The sequence below is a fragment of the Furipterus horrens genome, unplaced genomic scaffold (assembly GCF_987537825.1).
Source record: "Furipterus horrens unplaced genomic scaffold, mFurHor1.1.pri manual_scaffold_2, whole genome shotgun sequence".
NCBI lineage: Eukaryota > Metazoa > Chordata > Mammalia > Chiroptera > Furipteridae > Furipterus > Furipterus horrens.
In genome coordinates, this window is record NW_028327172.1 from 184,488,083 (window position 1) to 184,505,307 (window position 17,225).

Here is a 17,225-nt window from a genome sequence, read left to right on the forward strand (position 1 = left end):
TCTGTTTAAAAAATAAATGGATAAATTTCTATTCAAGATAAAACCATTGTGGAAATGAAAGGAAAAGCCATATAATCATAAACTTAAAATGTAACTTTAATGCCATGTAATGCATATAAATATGAACATTATTTTTTCCTCCAACTGAAACCAAATGAAGAAATTATATCCCTTTAACTGTAATATTTTTAGTATATATATTTCTATTTTTAAATTAAAATGAACAGAGGAAGTACTAATAAATAGTATTTAAGATATCTGAATTAAAAAAAAAAAAAGGCCTATTTCCCTTTTAACTCTTAACTCAAATCCACCAGGTGGCAGTAAAAGTGTTTATCCACAAGCACAGTTCATGAAGACTTTAACATTTGTAAAAATCCGAAAACCACAGCATGTGATAGGTGGCTGGTTGTGATTCCAGCCCCAGCCTTTTTCAAATGCATGCACACACATACACATACATTCTTTTAGCAAGTACTCCTGGCTGCTGAGTACTACTTCCTTATGCTACTTCATCTATACATTCTCATTTAAGTAGGGTATAAATATTTACTAGAATGTTGAGGCATTACTTAATTTTAATATTGAGTTTCCCATTTAATGATTTTTTTTTTGATAGGATACAAACAAAAGGTTTTTTAAAAATTTTCCAATATTCAACTGTTTTTGACCTACAAAAATGGGTATGTCATATGTTCCAATCCAATATTTTTCTCTATTCCTTTGCTGCCAACTGTGCTCTGTTAAATCCCTTCCCTACTTATAGTGCCTTGTTTGTCAAAGAGTGGTCCAGGAATCAGCAGCAATCCCAGGGAGCTTATTAGAAATGCAGAGTCTCTGGCCCCATCCTAGACTAACTGAAGTGGAAATTTTGTTTTAATGAGATCCTTAGATAATTAAGCGGCACTGAGTAGCAAATTCGTGAAAGACATCTTGAACATATTCTTTAACCTCTCCCTCCACACTCTTGGTTACTAAAAGTGTATCTTATTTAAAACTCCAATCTCAGTTCCAAGGGAAGTGTTCTCTGGCTGAACTTGTATGACTCAGGAATTCCGAAGACAAGAAGGTGGGGTTTGTTTAAAACCAATTCTTTCTCTCTCTTTTCAAGGCCCATTCCTTCTGCTGTGGGATTGGGGACTGGGAGGGAAATTAAGGAAGAAAAAGATAAATTTCTCTCCGCTGGTTAAGTACAACCCATATTGCTTCTAAATGTTAATTCATTAATGGGTACACCAAGTTCTACTGAGGAGACTCTGAGGCAGCCTCTCCCCTGCACAGTTCCTTGATGTGGGAGATCAGCCTAGAGCTTTCTCTTTCCAAATCTCTCTCAGTTTCCACTTATAGAAGTATACCCAGCCTCTTGCTGCTTAGGATTTCTTTCTCCCTCAGTGTCAAGGTGGTTCAAACCTGAACAACACTTTCTACACAGCATCAATGCCAAATTGTAGGTGTGCACATTACTTTACTCAATCTACTCCCTGGCTAGCTTTTCTCTCCAAGTCTCTATCCTCCTTTTTTATCGACAAATCTGCCAGTGGATGAGAGGCCAGCCTCTCCTTACAGTTACCTCCAGTTTCTCTAGCTGTTTCTATTGGAGCTTTTTAAGTTTAATGTAGAGTGGGGTGGCAGAGAAGTTGAAAGGAAAAGCCACAGTTCTGTCCAGGAACCTGCCGGGCTCCAATGATTCTCTCATCGTCCTCTTCCCAAGTGTTCTGCTTATATGACCTGAGAGTGAGGGTTGGAGGTTTTGCCTATGGTAAGTCATTTAGTTCAGCTTTTGTCCGGGCTAAAGTACTAGGCATCTGGCCCTAAATATTGGCAGCTATTTAGAAGGTGAGTACTTCATGCTCTTTGTTCCCTATTTTGGACCTCACTCAGAATCCTCTTACATAGGTGTTACCTGTGTCTATTACAGTGTTACATAATTTTGTGGGTCCTCAAATACTTGATTACCAACATATCATATTTTACTGATTTCAGTAAATCTCTCCATTGTACTTTAATGCACATTAGTAAGGTTACCTCTTGACAAAACTAAAATCTGCCTACAATCATAATGATATAAAGATGATTCTAAAAATCTTCTAATATGTTTTACCTTTCATCTAATTTATTCATTCAATCATTCATTGATTGAATCAGGCATTGAAATGGAGGCTGCATATATAGTGGTGAACAAAGCACATGGTTTCTTGCCTCCTGCAGTTTTCCAGTTGGTGGTGGGGAAAACAGTTAATAGGTAAGAAAGCAAATATCAAACAAATATACAAGGTCTGTCCAGAAGATATCCAGCCAAGTAGTGAGAAAAATAGAGACATTTATTGAAGAAGATACAAGAGACAAGAAACATTGTACATAGGACAATGATGCCCAGTCCTTTTCAAAGTAGGCAGCCTGGGACCTCATAAAGTTCTCCTAATCACCACCAGCTGCCCTGTTGTATTTTTCTGAATCTCATCGATCATCTGAAACCTCTTCCCTTTCAAAGGTGATTTTAGTTTTGGGAAAAGCCAGAAGTTGCAGGGCACCAAACCTGGGCTGTAGTGTTTCATAAAAAAACTCTGCATGAGATGTGATGCATGAATTGGGTGTATTGTCATGAAGAAGCTGCTGATCACCAGTTGGCCATAGCTGTAGCCTTCTGAATCATCCGAATAGTTTCTGCAAGGAATGTTCGAGCTTAACGTAAAATTTTCTCTACTTGCTCAGTCATTTTGAATGCGGCAGTCACACAGTACACATGCTCACTCAGTGGTGGGTGTCTACCACCCCCACTGACTAATACAGTGAAGTTGTCATCATTCACACATGTGCTTTCCAGTCTGCTCTCCTTGGCTGCCAGGTTATATTAATGTTGCACAAACCATTTTCGTTACATTAACTATGGCTGGACTTTTCCCCGACAGACCTTGAATGTGTAATTTAAATTTATGTTATGGAGGAAACAGCACAATAACCCAGAATAATTGTGGGTACTACGTGGGGAAGGGAGCAGTGACAGGTGGGAGTGAGACCTACTTAAATAGGATAGTTAGAGCTTTGAGACATAAAGACTGAGGAGGAGCCAGCCATGAGAATATAGAGGAGGGTGGTCTAGGCATGGGCACAGCATGTGTTAGAGACTGAGAACAGAGAGGGATTAGCAAGGAACTGAAGGAAGTTTCTGGGTTGGGAATGTCATGGAAAATGAGGGGCTAGATCAAACAGGCTATAATGGCCATTATAAAGAATTTAGATATAATAGTAAACAAAGGGTTTTAAATGGGAACATATGGTTTATTTTCTTCCCAAAAGAATACTCTTGTTGCTCTGTGAAGAATAGATTGAAGGGGACATCAAGATATTTGAGACACTCAAGAGTAGGCATCAGGTAGGCAACTGAACATAAGTGTATGGAGCCCAAAGGAGAAATGTAGGCTGGAGTTACGAATCTCTGAGTTGTTTCAACCATTCCTAGGGTCCAACAAAAAATGTTAAACTCTAAAATCACCATCCTTACCACCCAACCTTTATGTAGCAATTTATAATTTACAGTTATGAATTAAATATTTTTCAAACTTTATAGATAAACACTCTGAAGCTCAGAGAAATTATTTAACTTTCTTAGTATTAGTCAGGATTTAAGCCTAGACACTTTACTACAAAGTCCATAATAGCACCACATATACTTATACTTTCCTCTTTCTTAAAGGGTCTAGAAAGAAATAAGTAATTGACTAAACCATGAAGGTTTTTCTAAAAATAAAACTTACCTTATATTCCCTATTATGCATATCTAAACTTTCTACGTTCCATTCACTTTAAACTATGGTGATAAAACTACCCTGGCTGCTGTGGCTCAGTGGGTTGGGCATCGTCCTGCAAACTGAAAGGTCATGGGTTCAATTCCTGGTCAGGGTGCCTGCCTGGTTGCAGGCCAGTTCCCCCAACAGGGGGGCATGAGGGAGGCAACCAATTGATATTTCTCTCCCTCTCTTTCTCCCTCCCTTCTCCTCTCTCTAAAAATAAATAAATAAACGTTTAAAAAAAACTATGGTGGTAAAACTAAGACTGTCAATGAAGGGATGGATGAAAGGGGTAATATGGAAGAACAGAAAGGACTTTGTGACAGATAGGACATAGGGAACTAGGGAAATTTGAGCAAGAAATGTAAGATTTACATGGAAAGAAACATAGCACAGGGCAACGATTTTTAACATAATTACTGTTGAGTTTGATTTTTTAGCTGCTTGAGACTTAAATCGGCATACTGATTTCAAAACTGCAGTTAGTTTTCTTCTATCACGTCAAGTTTTTCTGTACAGTGTATCTTAATGTGACCACTCTAGGCTGGATTGAGCTTGGATCAAGGGAAGTACTAGTGCTCTCCTATTGGCTGAGCGCAAACCTCCCTCAAGTGGGGAGGGGTGGGAAATGACCTTGGAGACCAGCAACAGGTTCACACTTGTCTAGGCTATTCAGTTCCACATGAGACAGTGTGGTGAGAGGTTGTGTGCCGCTCTATAGAGTGAATCGTATTCCAAAGTGTAGTCCGAGTTCTTGTCTGTATACAAGGAGTTAGCAGAGTTTATTTTTTTATTTACATACATACTTAGTTCTTTTCCTTTAGATCATGTCTGCCTCTGCTATTTCTCATCATAAGTGCCTAAACAATACTGATTCATTTTATTATATCTGTGGCAGTTTCACCATTCCCAGTAAAAGGACAAACATTAGCGCATTTGTTAGGCAAGCCTATTTTTGCATATTTTAAAGTAAAACTTGGTGATCAAGATAAGTCTTGGGCCTCTCACAAGGTGTGCAAGCAGTGTCTCAAGAGTTTATGGATGTGGACGAAGGGAACACGTGATAAATTGCCATTTGGTATACCTATTGTTTGGCAAGAGCCCAGAGATCATTCAAGTGACTGTTACTTTTGTACAGGGAAAATGTCAGGATAGAACAAGAAAAATAAATGTAAAATAGAGAATCTACCATCAGCTATATGCCCAGTGCCTCATTCAGCTGAAATCCCAGTGCCAGTTTTCATTGAACTATATCCTCTTTCGAAAAACAGGAGTATGGTGAAGAACTAAGTGACAGCAATAATGAAGATTTTGAAATTGAAGATGACTCAGTTCATAATGGATTTGATCAGCTTGAGTTGAATGATTTGGCATGAGATTTGGGACTATCCAAAAGGCTTCAGAACTCCTAGCATCAAGACTGCAAGAGAAGACTTCTGGCCAAGATAGAGGCATAGACAGACATGCATTGTCTCCCTCCACAACTAAGAAGGAATACAATTACCTCAAAACTAGAAACAACCAGAAGTTCCAGAAAATCAAACTGCATGGAAGTCCAGCAAACAAAGATATAAAGAAGAAATACGCATCCAGATAGGTAGGAGGGGGGAGCCGGGGTGGAGAGGACATGGTGTAAGAAGTGGCAGGCTGGCAGAAAGTGCAGTCACATGTTTTAAAGTCAGGAGGGACACCTGGGGAGGGTTCCCAGGTCCTCACTGGACCTAGCAGCTCATGGTCCCAGCACCAGGGATAATCAAACCTCATTGCTTCTGACTGCAGACCAGTGGGTGTTGAAGTGGAGGCAGAAACTGCCGGTCTCTCAGCAGAGTCTGCTTGTTTAAAGGGCCCCCACGGTCCAAGAAGTCCGCAGACCCACCCATTCTGGGAACAACGGCCAGGGCAGCAGCTAGAGGGGCGCCAGTCTGGTGTGGAAGTGGGAGAGGTGCCTGGAAAAGGAGTGAGTGCTGGGCAAGTGGCATTGTTCCCTCTCAGACATCTCCCCCACATACAGCGCCACAACATGGTGAAACAGATTGCCCTGTTCTAATGAATCCCTAAGGCTCCGCCTCCCTATAACATAACAGGAGTAACAGCTCTACCTGGGACACGGAGGCAAACAAACACAGGAGCCCATCAGAATGAGGAGACAGAGAAGTATGGCCCAAAAGGGGGAATAGATCAAGGTTCCAGTGAGAGAACTAAGCGACGAGGAGATAGCCAACCTAACAGACGCAGAATTCAAAACACTGGTGATAAAGATGCTCACAGGCTTGACAGATATGCCTGAGTACGGCAAACGCATAAGAGAAGAAGTGAAGGCTATATTAAGTGAAACTTAGGAAAATCCACACAAAACCAATGGTGAAGGGAAGGAAAATGGGGTTCATATCAATGATTTGGAACATAAGAAAGAAAAAAACAGCCAATCAGTGCAGAATGAGGAAGAAGAATTGAAAAAAATGAGGAAAACTTCCCAAATTTTGTGGAGATGGACATACAGATCTGGGAAGCACAGAGGGTCCCAGGCGAGCTGGACCCAGAGGGGACCACACCAGGACGCATAATGATTGAGATGCCAAAGGTGAAAGATAAAGAAAGAGTCCTGGGGGCAACAAGAGAGAAGTGGAGAGTTGCCTATAGGGAGGTGCCTATAGGACTATCAGCTGATTTCTCAGAGGACACTTTGCAAGCAGGAAGGGACCGGCAAGCAGTATTCAATGTGATGAAAGTCAGCCTGTAACCAGGATTACTCTATCCAGCAAGGCTATCATTTGGAATGGAAGGGCAGATGAAGTGCTTCACAGATAAGGTAAAGCTAAAGGAGTTCATCATCACCAAGCCATTATTATATGAAATGTCAAAGGGACTTACTTAAGAAAAAGAAGATCAAAACTATGAACACTAAAATGACAACAAACTCACAACTATCGACAACTGAATCTAAAAATAAAAACAAAATTCAACTAAGCAAACCAGAATAGGAACAAAATCATAGGTATGGGTATCATCTGGAGGGTTATCAGCTGGGAGGGGGGAGGGGGAGAAATGGGAATATGGTGCAGGGATTAAGAAGCATAATCAATTAGTGCAAAATAGACACGGGAAGTTAAGAATAATATAGGAAAGGGTGAAGCCAAAGAACTTACATGCAGGACCCATGGACATGGACTAAGGGGGGTGGGATTGCTGGAGGGAAGGGAGGTACTGGGCAGAGGGGAACAAAGGGGAAAAAAATTGGAACTACGGTAACAACATAATCAATAAAATATACTTAAAAAAAAGACTGCACGAGAAAAACTTGCTTGAAAAAGGAGTGAAGGCATCCTACTTTCAATCAAGAGAAAGTGCATTTCTGCAGTACTTTCAAAGTGATGGTGGCTTTATGTATTGCCATAACATACACAGTTTAATGGAGGAATTGGGAATTCCGATCTATAACACAACTGAATGGCAACTGTTCATCGATAGCTTAAAGCCGAGCTTGAGATATGTCCTCCTCCACAATGGCAATTTATTTGGTGCACATCCAATTGGCCATTCAGTTTGTTTTCATGAAGAATATGAACACATGAAGAGAGTCATTCATCTGTTGCAATATCACAAGCCAATTGCATCATCTGTGTTGACCTTAAAATGGTCTGCTTCCTTCTTGGTCAGCAATGCAGATATACCAAGTATCCCTGTTTTCTGTGTATGTGGGACAAGAGCTCGTGAGAAGCATTGGGTGGAGTCGAATTGGCCTCCAAGATCTGACCTCAAACCTGGTGATATAAACATTCTACATGAGCCACTTGTTGACAGAAAGAACACTATATTCCCACCGCTACACATAAAACTGGGTCTCATGAAGCAATTTGTTAAAGCTTTGGCAACTGAAGGAGACTGTTTCAAGTACCTCATTTTGGCATTTTCTAGCCTGTCCATTTGAAAAGATAAAATACCTTAATATGGATATTTGGTAGCAGAACTTTACTACTTGTACACAATTTGACGTATAGTAACAATATATAGCCTTTATATGAACAAAATAACTCTAAATAAACAGTATATTCAGATAATTTTTTTTATTTTCATTTGTATGTACATTTTGTATAATTTTTGGGACAAAAGGAGGATATCCTGTACCTTAAAAAGTTGACGCAATAGAGAAAAACTGGGGTCATTTTTTGGATTCAGATGCCAAAAGTTAATCAAAAACAAGTGTCAGATCTAATTCAATGTAAATTGTGTTCCTCACTGTAATTAATAATGGCTGACACTAATATGGGATTTCTTATATACCAGGTACAATTACACACACACACCCCTATATCTGTCATTTACTGTATCTCCTCTCAATTATCTTATGAGATGGGATCATTATCTTCATTTTACAGATGAGGGAACTGAAGAGAAATAACTTGCTCTAAGTCATGCAGATATTAAGTGGTGAGGCTGGGATTTAAATCCTGGCAGTTTAGTTCCTGATTCTATACTCTTAACCACTAGCTATGTTGCTTCTATCAAGAGATCAACTGGGGGAATTAGTTGGGAAGGGAGTTTGAAATGCTGTTTAAATAGTAAGGCATACAAAAAGGAATGAATGGAATATCTGAATTACATAGATTATGTTTAAGGAGAGGATTTAGGTGGTGGGAAAAACTTAGGATCTATGAAACTATGAGGCACGATTTTTCTTTTAAGGAAAAGTGGAATCTGGAGGTCGGAAAAGTTATTACAAATATGACCCAGTTTTATTCCTGGATAGAACACAGGGAGAGGGATATGTTGTGCACTGAACCGTGGGAAATGTTTAAGCAGTAGCAGAGGACAGGCAGAAAAAAAGGATTATCAACAGTTCTTGGTAAATGATTAAATACAGAAAGTGAGAGAGGAAAGAGTCAAAGATGAACATGATTAGATCCTGGTGACTAAGAGAACAATGGAACCATTAAAAAGGGCAAAGGTGTTTTTGAAGACATATGCTCTAAATGATACAGAATATGAGGTGGGATCACTTTTTAGAATAGAAACCAGACATCCACATCCTAAGAAATGCATTTAAACCCCTTTGGATGCAACCTACCTTATCAGTATAATGAATCTGCTTTCTCTTGTGCCTACCAGTATCAGTTAGGATTCATGATTACTAGGAACAGAAAACCTCTCACTGGTCTAAGCAATAAAAAAAAACACATGAATTTACTGACTTATTTAAGTAACTTTCCAGTTATCCAGTCCACATTGGATTCAGGACATCAAACAATGTCTTCAGGCTAGATCTCCATCTTTGAATCTGCTTTTTCTCCGTTTCTTCTTTCTCAGAATCCGAGTGGAAAGATGGCTTCAGGGCTCCACTGTTTCAGACTTAAATTCATCAGGAAAGAGAGACAGCCCTTCTTGGTAACTCCAGCCTATGGGAGAAGATTAACTCAAATATTCTTCCCCCTAGAGCCATATGGACTGAGCGCAGAAAGGATAGTCCTCTGAAGGAAATGATCAGAATGAATGCTGAGCAGGCAAAACTGTGTACTAAAATCCCTTCTGCTCTATGATGCAGTAAGTGAAAGTATGCTTTCCCACTCTCCATTGAAAAATCCTCAGGTGAAGGATCAGGGATCTAAATTTAATTTTTGTTTTGTTTTGTTTTCCCTCACTGAGCATATGGCAAGAATTTGAAATGTTTACCGAGGTGAATGTTACCTGAAAGAAGGATTTTATAGCTGAGTTATTTTTTGAAACGAGAAGATGGCTTCTTTTTCAAATCAAAAAGGACATGCATTGAAACATAAAAACTACTAGGAATTGGGACTGTAAAGACCTCTTTTCCTGTAACTTATAACTACTAAATTGTAATTTGACACGTGGACCAAGTGTGTTTTCAGAATCAAGAGGAGTAATTTTCCCCTAAGGTAAACAGGAAGTATTCACACATTCTTCTAACAAGGAAAGGGGTCCTAACATACTACGGCATCCCTCCTCTTTCCTTATACTATCACTTGGCCTTAAGGGTTTCACACCGGCCAAAGGGCACCAGAATTTTACTGGGGATTGACTGGACCTTGGTACTTGAGTTCTCGTTTAGAAAGAATTCAGCGCCAAGACTCAAATACAAGTAAAACTTTATTTAGAAAGTGACAGAGGTAGAAGAAGTGAGCCAGCTGGACTGCGGGAGGGATAAGGAAACAAGTTATAGAGGCAAAAGAATGGTTAGGGTGAAAGGCCAGGTGAAAAAACTCCAAATGAACACATCCTGACCTTCATTTGCCTCCCTCCAGCCAAAGGCGTCTGTCCTGTCTCTCCACATCTACCCACCAATAAGAAGCGACCCAAGCCCTGCTTCCCCCGGAGAGGGGTCAAGGCTGTATCGCTGGAAGTCCAATCCCCTTTGCAAACCCCTCTCCCAGTGCCAGGAAAGAGACGCGAGTGAGGCCGCTGGAGAGGGGGAAAAAAAATCCTTCACCCACAAACACCCGAAAATATCCTCCCCGGCATCTGCAAAGTCATTTCTTTTTCAAGGGAGAAATTCCTCTTTTTGGCCTCCGGATCCTTCATTAGCCAGGGCGTTCTTTCCCGCTCCCCGCATCGAGGGTAAAAGCTACAGCCGCCGCGCGACCTAACGCCGACGCTCCTTCGACCAGCCGCACCCTTCACCGGCCAAGCCCCGCCTCTCCCCGGCTTTCCAGTAACTAGTGCGGAGAAAGGGTGCCACGAAGATACCGGTTTTCCTCGGCCCCTGGCGGCGGTTGGGGGCCGCGCAAAACCCTCAGCCCAAGGGAGCCGAAGTACCTCTCCTCCGGGATACCCTTCGCGGCTCCGCAACGCCTAACGGGGCAAGTCGCATGCGCACGGAGCCGCGCCGAAAGGGAGAGTGAGGGGAGGGGCGTACGCCGAGCGCCGGCCAACCAAGCCCGCGGGGGTCACTGACAACGCATGCGCCGGGAGGGAGCGCAATCTCAGACACGGCTTGCGGCTACCGGCTTAAAAAAGGAAACCCCCGACCGCGAGAGCGCGGAGGAAATCTGACCGCCGCCGCCGCGTGCGCGCTCCCGGTGAGTGGCGCCTCACCGGGTGGGCCTGGGGCTTGACGTCGGCCGGTAGGCTTGCCAGGGCGGCGCATGCGTGCTCCTGGTGCCGGTGGAGGAGGGGAAGGGAAGGGAGGGGGAGGAGGAGCGGGCGGCAGTAGCGGTGAATTTATTGGGGGTGAGTTGGGGGCGCCACTCACAACCCCAGGTGCAGCTCTGGAGCCGCAGTGTCTCGTGGACGCAGCCAGGTTGGTGGTTCCCAGTCACCGCAGGCAGACTCTCGGGTGGGGGAGGGAAGAAGCAGGAGCCACGGCTAGCCAGACGGTGAGGGTGCGGGGTAGCGGAGGGAGCGGGGGGCGGTGTGTGTGGGGTTGGGGGGCGGCGGCCAAAGGAGAGGAAGGCGGGAGCTGAAGCCCAAGTTTTGACTGTAGTGTGTCTTTTCCTGGGAGTTGGGGCGGAGGCCCGCCCTGTCTGCGGGGCCCTCCGAGGCAGCTGGGGTTACCTGCGGGGCAGGGGCGGGATTGGGGTGCACGGCGGGGCCGGGTGGTTGGTTCGCGCCCCGGGGCTGGGACCGGTTCCAGCGGCAGAGCAGCCAGGAAAGCCGGAGACCCAGTGTCTAAAGGGCTGTTGCTTGGGACCCGCTAGGCCTTGTGACCCACTTTATTCCTGTCACAACTTGGGCACGTTTGGAGCGGCGCCCAATGGGGCGCTGGAGCTGCCAGCTCCTCCGGGGGAACCCCAGCCCTCCCGGCGCCCGACCCGCGCGCCAAGGTTCGAGCGGCGATTGCCGCCGCCCTTGGGCTGGTTCCGTTAGTGGTCGTGGTTCCGGGCTCCGTCCCTGGGGAGCCCTGCGCTGGGCTTTCGGCTCGAGCGACCGTGCGGGTTCGAGGGCTCCCGGCGCGGCGCCGGGTCTTCCTTCCATGAACCCGCGTCTCTCCTCGCCCTGTCACCTCCGCGGCTGGTTTTTCTAGATCCCTTTCCGTCGGCGAGGCAGGAGTCTCTGTAGCTGGTCAGGGCGCTCTGGCCCCTGGTGTGAAATTTCCAACACGTAGAGCCGCAGAGCTTATATCCTTGAGTGTGTTTTTGATGGTGTAGTAGTCCTGTCGATTAAGGGAGCGGGGATCGCTAAAGATAAAAGCCTAGGCCTCTGACCTGGCAGGTGAAAGATCGAATCAGGTGGTGGCTTCTTGATACTAGTATGCCACATCATGCGAATTTAAGGATTTTTGTTTTTTTTTAATCAGTGTTTTCTTTTACAGTGAAAGAAAAGCACAAGAAATAAACTATTACTGTTGTCGTTGATTGGATTATTACGCTGATCCCCCAAGTCAAAAAAAGGTAATATCCCTTGAAAATTGCATTCTAATTTGTAGTTTTAAGTGATAAAAGGTGAAAATTGTGGAATGTTTTCCCTTTGCCTTATTGAAAAACAAACATTCTAAAAAAGGATAATCACCTTCTTTGGAAGTTAGCCGTTCGGACACCTCAAATTCTGGTTTGTTTTAAAATCTTGGGGGGGGTGTGTGTGAAACTAACTCAGGGGCTAAGCATTGAGTGAGGAGAACACCATTAAAGGTTAGCCTGAAGAACGTAGATGGCAGTTGTGATAGAACTAGTCACGCTCATCCATGAACAAAAGAATGAGGAAGCTTTCTGTGTACTGATATGGAAAGATCTCTGAAGTATGTTATAAACTGAAAAAAACAAGGTGTAGGACACTGTGGGTGATATGTCACTTTATGTATGAAGGGAGGGGTGGAATATGGGATGTGAACTTCTGTTTGCTTTTCTAAGTATAAAAGAACTCGGGGAAGATACTGGACAAGTAATAAGGATGGGGGAGAGGGAGAAGTGCAGTGTACGCTGTGTCTTTAAAATATTTGTGACTCTCTTATGGGTTCATAAACTAGATGAAACAAAAATCCTGTCCTCCGACACCGTGTGCTCAGTGGTTTTTGTCTGTCTGCTTGTCTCTTTTTCCTAATGGATGGTGATTTTGGCCATTTCCAATATGACTGCTCCTAATATGTCTTAGGAAAATGAACCAAACTTTAAATAAAGTTTAGCATAAGCTTGGCTCTTTATGCATTCGTATTGAAGATGCTGAAGTCACACATTTAACTTTTAAAGATGTTTAGTTATGTTTTGCTTTGCTAAATACGAAATGACATTCTTTGCATTTGGCATTATGACTGGATTATGCTGTTTTTGGACTATAGTTTGTGTCCTGCCCCCTCTTTTTTCAGGAGTCAATAATTGTATAAAATTTTACTTTTAGTTTTTAAACCCTATAGTTGTAATGGCAAAACAGTTGGAGAGGATGAACAGTCCATTAAACTGATAATAAAAGTGATTGTCCAGGTAGTTTGCTTTTCATATTGGGAAACATTTTTCTTTTAAGGAAATAAGACATGCACCCCAGTAAAATGTAAGTGTGTGTGTGTGATTCTTATGAAAAATTAAAACTGAGACAGTGTTCTGGTGGTGCAAAAACAAAAGTTTTTATGATTTATGGACTGTTGTAAACATTGTATTAGGATTTTTTTTAAAGCTCTGCCAGCCTAACCTTTTAAATTAGGTTAAATTTGAATAGGGGTTTGGTTGTTAGAGTGGATATAAAATTGGGGTGAGGGCACTCAACTTCCTCTGGTGGCTGATATTGTATAATTAAAGTAGTGAATGTTGAGTAGTGGGTGACAGTTGCTATAAGCATTTCTGTTCCTTTACCAATAATATTTCTTTTTATTTTATAGGATAGGATAATTAATGTTATTTCTGTTTGATCTGTAGGTCTCTAGTAGCCATACTTCTACAAAATGGCGTTTTTATTTCCCTTTGAATTCCATGTTGGTCTTTTTAATCTCTTTGAAAAAATAGTCAGCATTTCAAAATTTTGTTTTTAAAATACAGAACTAAATTGATGCTCTTGCAGAATTAAAACAGTACAGTGTACATACATGTAAGTGAAAACCTCCTTGCATACTTCTTCCCACGTATCACTCCCCAGCGATAACTGCTGTTAGCCCTGTTGTATAACCTATATATTTTTTACTGTGCATTTTCAAACATAGACTTTGCAGTCTTGAAAATTGAATTGTCTTGACTGATCATCTGCTCTGTCCATTTGTCTCTGTGGGCTATGTTACCCACAGGACAGGGAAATGACTTGGAGTATTTCAGAAAGTTTCCCATATGATTTACACCTTAGGACATGCATATCTTTTCACTTGTCGGGGGTCAGTCAGTTTGGGGTACATTTGGAGAGTTTGTAGTGAGGTCTCTGGTATGAGCTTTGGTGTATATTGAATTTAGGAGAAAGACTTGATTTCCATGGCTTTTATAGTATTCTAGAGTTCAGCTTCTAGGGTTTTCACCTGGTTAGTAGTTGGCAGGTTAAGCTTTTATTTTATTCTCCTGTATTTGCAGACCACTAGAAAGTCCCTAGAGCTCTGACCGGTGTGGCTCAGTAGGTTGAGTGTCATTCTGTGAACTGAAAGGTTGAAGGTTTGATTCCTGGTCAGGCACATGCCTGGGTTTCAAGCTGGTCCCTGGCTGGAGGCATGTGAGAGGCAGCCAATCAATATTTCTCTCACACATTGATGTTTCTTGCCCTCTGTTTCTCTCTTCCTTTGTCTCTCTCTAAAAATAAGTAAGTGAAACCTTAAAAAAAAAAAAATTAAGAAAAGAAAGTCCCTAGATTACATCAGCCTCTTCAGGTCCCCTGAAGTGAGCTGAGGCAGGCAGATTGTGTCCTTAACTAAGACATTGATTGGCCTTTAATCCATCCTGTGAAGGGGATGGGGGAGAAGAACTCTTTTGGTCTGGTTTGTGCTTAACTGACACCAGACAAGTAGTATGCATACCCACGCCTACCCTCTATTTTCCCTGCAAAAAGAACACTATTTTTCTAATAGTTCCAGAAACTTTTGTTGATGTTTTTAAAGCAAGTTGCAATGAATTACCAAGCCTTAATTTTTTTTTAGGTGGTAGAGTCTTCAGCAGTTTCAGGTTAGAGTCTGCAGCAAGTTCACGATATTAATCAAGACTATTTACTAAGCTATGTGAGATAACATAGAAAGCTGGGTACAATTGCCTCTGCCCTCTGTGTGTTTGAAATCTAACATGGTTAAATGAGTATCTACATACTGATTACAACACAAGATAGGATATGATAGGTTCCAGAAGAAAAACATATGTAAAGTTAGTAAGGCTGAGACTGCTTCCAGCTTTTTCTTTTTGCAGACATGGGGTTTGGAGGAAGAGTATATCTCTCAACCTTTTAAATAGTTGTGGAAGGACAGGACAGATTTTGAAAGCTCAAATCTTAGCTCTTAAGGAGTAAGGAATTAAGGAGTTAAGTTGCATCCTTGTAACAGGCATTTTGTGAGACTGATGGTTTTTTTGTTTTTTTTTTTACTCTCTTCCACTAGAAAGAGACATTTGATGTTTTATTTGATAATTATAATACAACCTCTCTTAGATTTCAGGGTTGTTAGACATATTAAATTAGGAAATTAATTCTGTCAGGTTAACTGTTGTCCACCATCTAATATGTCAGGCAGTGTTAGTATTAAAAGTAAATTGTTTATTCCTATCACATTTCCTTTTCTCAAAGCACATATTTAATGTACATTTCCCCCCACATTTTAATTTCTGGTGCTGTGTCAAATTAAAATATTTATTTTATTTTAATATTTTAAGCTATGAAAGCAAACAGCATGCTAATGTCAATCAGAGTTCCACATTATAGGAAAACTACCTTTTATTGTTTGTGTCAATTTCCTTCCAGTTCTTCGCAGATGCATAAAGTAAAAAGATTTTGAGTGTAGTTTTTTGTGGGCATTGTACCAGTGAATATTACATTTTCTCCTTTTCTGAGTCTAAAATTCTAGATGAAGTTTTATGAAGTATTTATAGAATACTTTAAAGTGTCAGAGCAATTAAATCTTACTAATTGACTGATTATTATAATGATGTTCATATTTGTAAATTGCTTTACAACTTTTGTTAGTCATTTTTATAGCTATGTTAGGTGTAATGTCTGTAAATCAGGTGGATAAAATGTTTTTCTCTGTTTTTGATTATGCAAATGTTAAATTAACCTACATGCATCCTCAAAAGTATACTTTCAATTCTGACTTATTACCTGTTTTAGGTGTATATTTCACAAAAATGTAATTCTGCTTATTATTCCTAATCTTTGAAATCTGCAGAAAGAAATAACTTGTAAAAAATGAATTTTTATGAATTGCTTTTGACTTTTGTAGGATACTCTTTAGAATGTCACTTTTATTTGTAAGAAATACTTTATTTTTTACATTAATAAAGTCAAATAGTATGACAAAAATTCCCATCTTTTTCAAAGAGGTACTTAAGCATTAAATTTAATTAGGTACTTAAATTTTTAATTATCACCCAAAATTGAAAATATAGGTTGATTCATGACTAAAGGTTTTGTATTTAAAAAAATGGGGGTTCTAATTAGGGTTAAACCATATGCCTAGGCTAAGAATCTATCATTTGTATTAAAATGTGGCTATAATATAAATACTGGCCTATTTTTCCTAATCTCTTTTCTCCTTATAAAAATAGTGCATCCCTAATGTAGAAAAATTTGGGAAGCAAAAAAGAAATAAAGCATGAATTAAAACTTTAAAATATCACTGGAAATCCCACTTCAAAGAGATGCTATTGTTAATTTTCTAGAATATTTTGTTTCATTTTGTTTAGCCATTACTGCACATAAGAATATGTCCATATAATGTTATAGGTGGTATCAAAATGCATCCATTGTGGTGCAAACTACTCCATTTACTTAAAGTGAATCTTGAACATTTTTATGTAGTATTTTTCTATACCATGATTATTTTAATAGCTATGTAGTATTCTCTAATTTACTGGTCTTTTTGGTGAACACTTAAGTTTTCAATTTTTAAAATAACTGATGATGTCACTTTTAGAAGTGACAGCATTAGTAATCATGTGAAATTGATACTTGAAAAACATTTCATTAGGATAATATTCAGAAAAATTAGAAATTAAGTAGAATGATACTGAATTTGTATTAATACCAGATTAACCACATTTTGTGCCTTTTGTTGAAAAGATGTCATAGTATATAATAAATTACCTATTAGTGATCAAGAATAATCCAAGATTTTTATAATTATATATTTTCTTTCTAAAGTATGTTTTACTTTATTTTATTTTGTTTTTCTGCATCAATTTTTTTAACCTATTTATTTTAAATTTCTCTTTTTTATTATCATTCTGTTACAGTTGTCCCAATTTTCTCCCCATTGTTCTCCACTGCCCACTCTGAGTTATTTTATATTAACTTTGCATTTCCTGAGCATAAATCCTTTGGTTAGCAGCGCTCTTGAACAAACCTTCTAGGTAGGGTAGGAGTCTGAAGCAGTCCGCACGCAATATT

At 40.5% G+C, this 17,225-nt stretch overlaps 1 protein-coding gene across 3 annotated transcripts in view; it reads left to right on the forward strand.

The window, feature by feature from the left end:
• Nucleotides 1–10,980: 10,980 nt before the first annotated feature.
• Nucleotides 10,981–17,225, forward strand: part of CLOCK (clock circadian regulator) — a 131,916-nt gene continuing 125,671 nt past the window's right edge. For all 3 annotated transcript variants that reach the window (XM_090266855.1, XM_090266854.1, XM_090266856.1), the window contains exons 1-2: nucleotides 10,981–11,040; nucleotides 12,052–12,130. The gene's annotated coding sequence lies outside the window, so the exon portion shown is untranslated. The remainder of the gene's footprint in view (nucleotides 11,041–12,051; nucleotides 12,131–17,225) is intronic.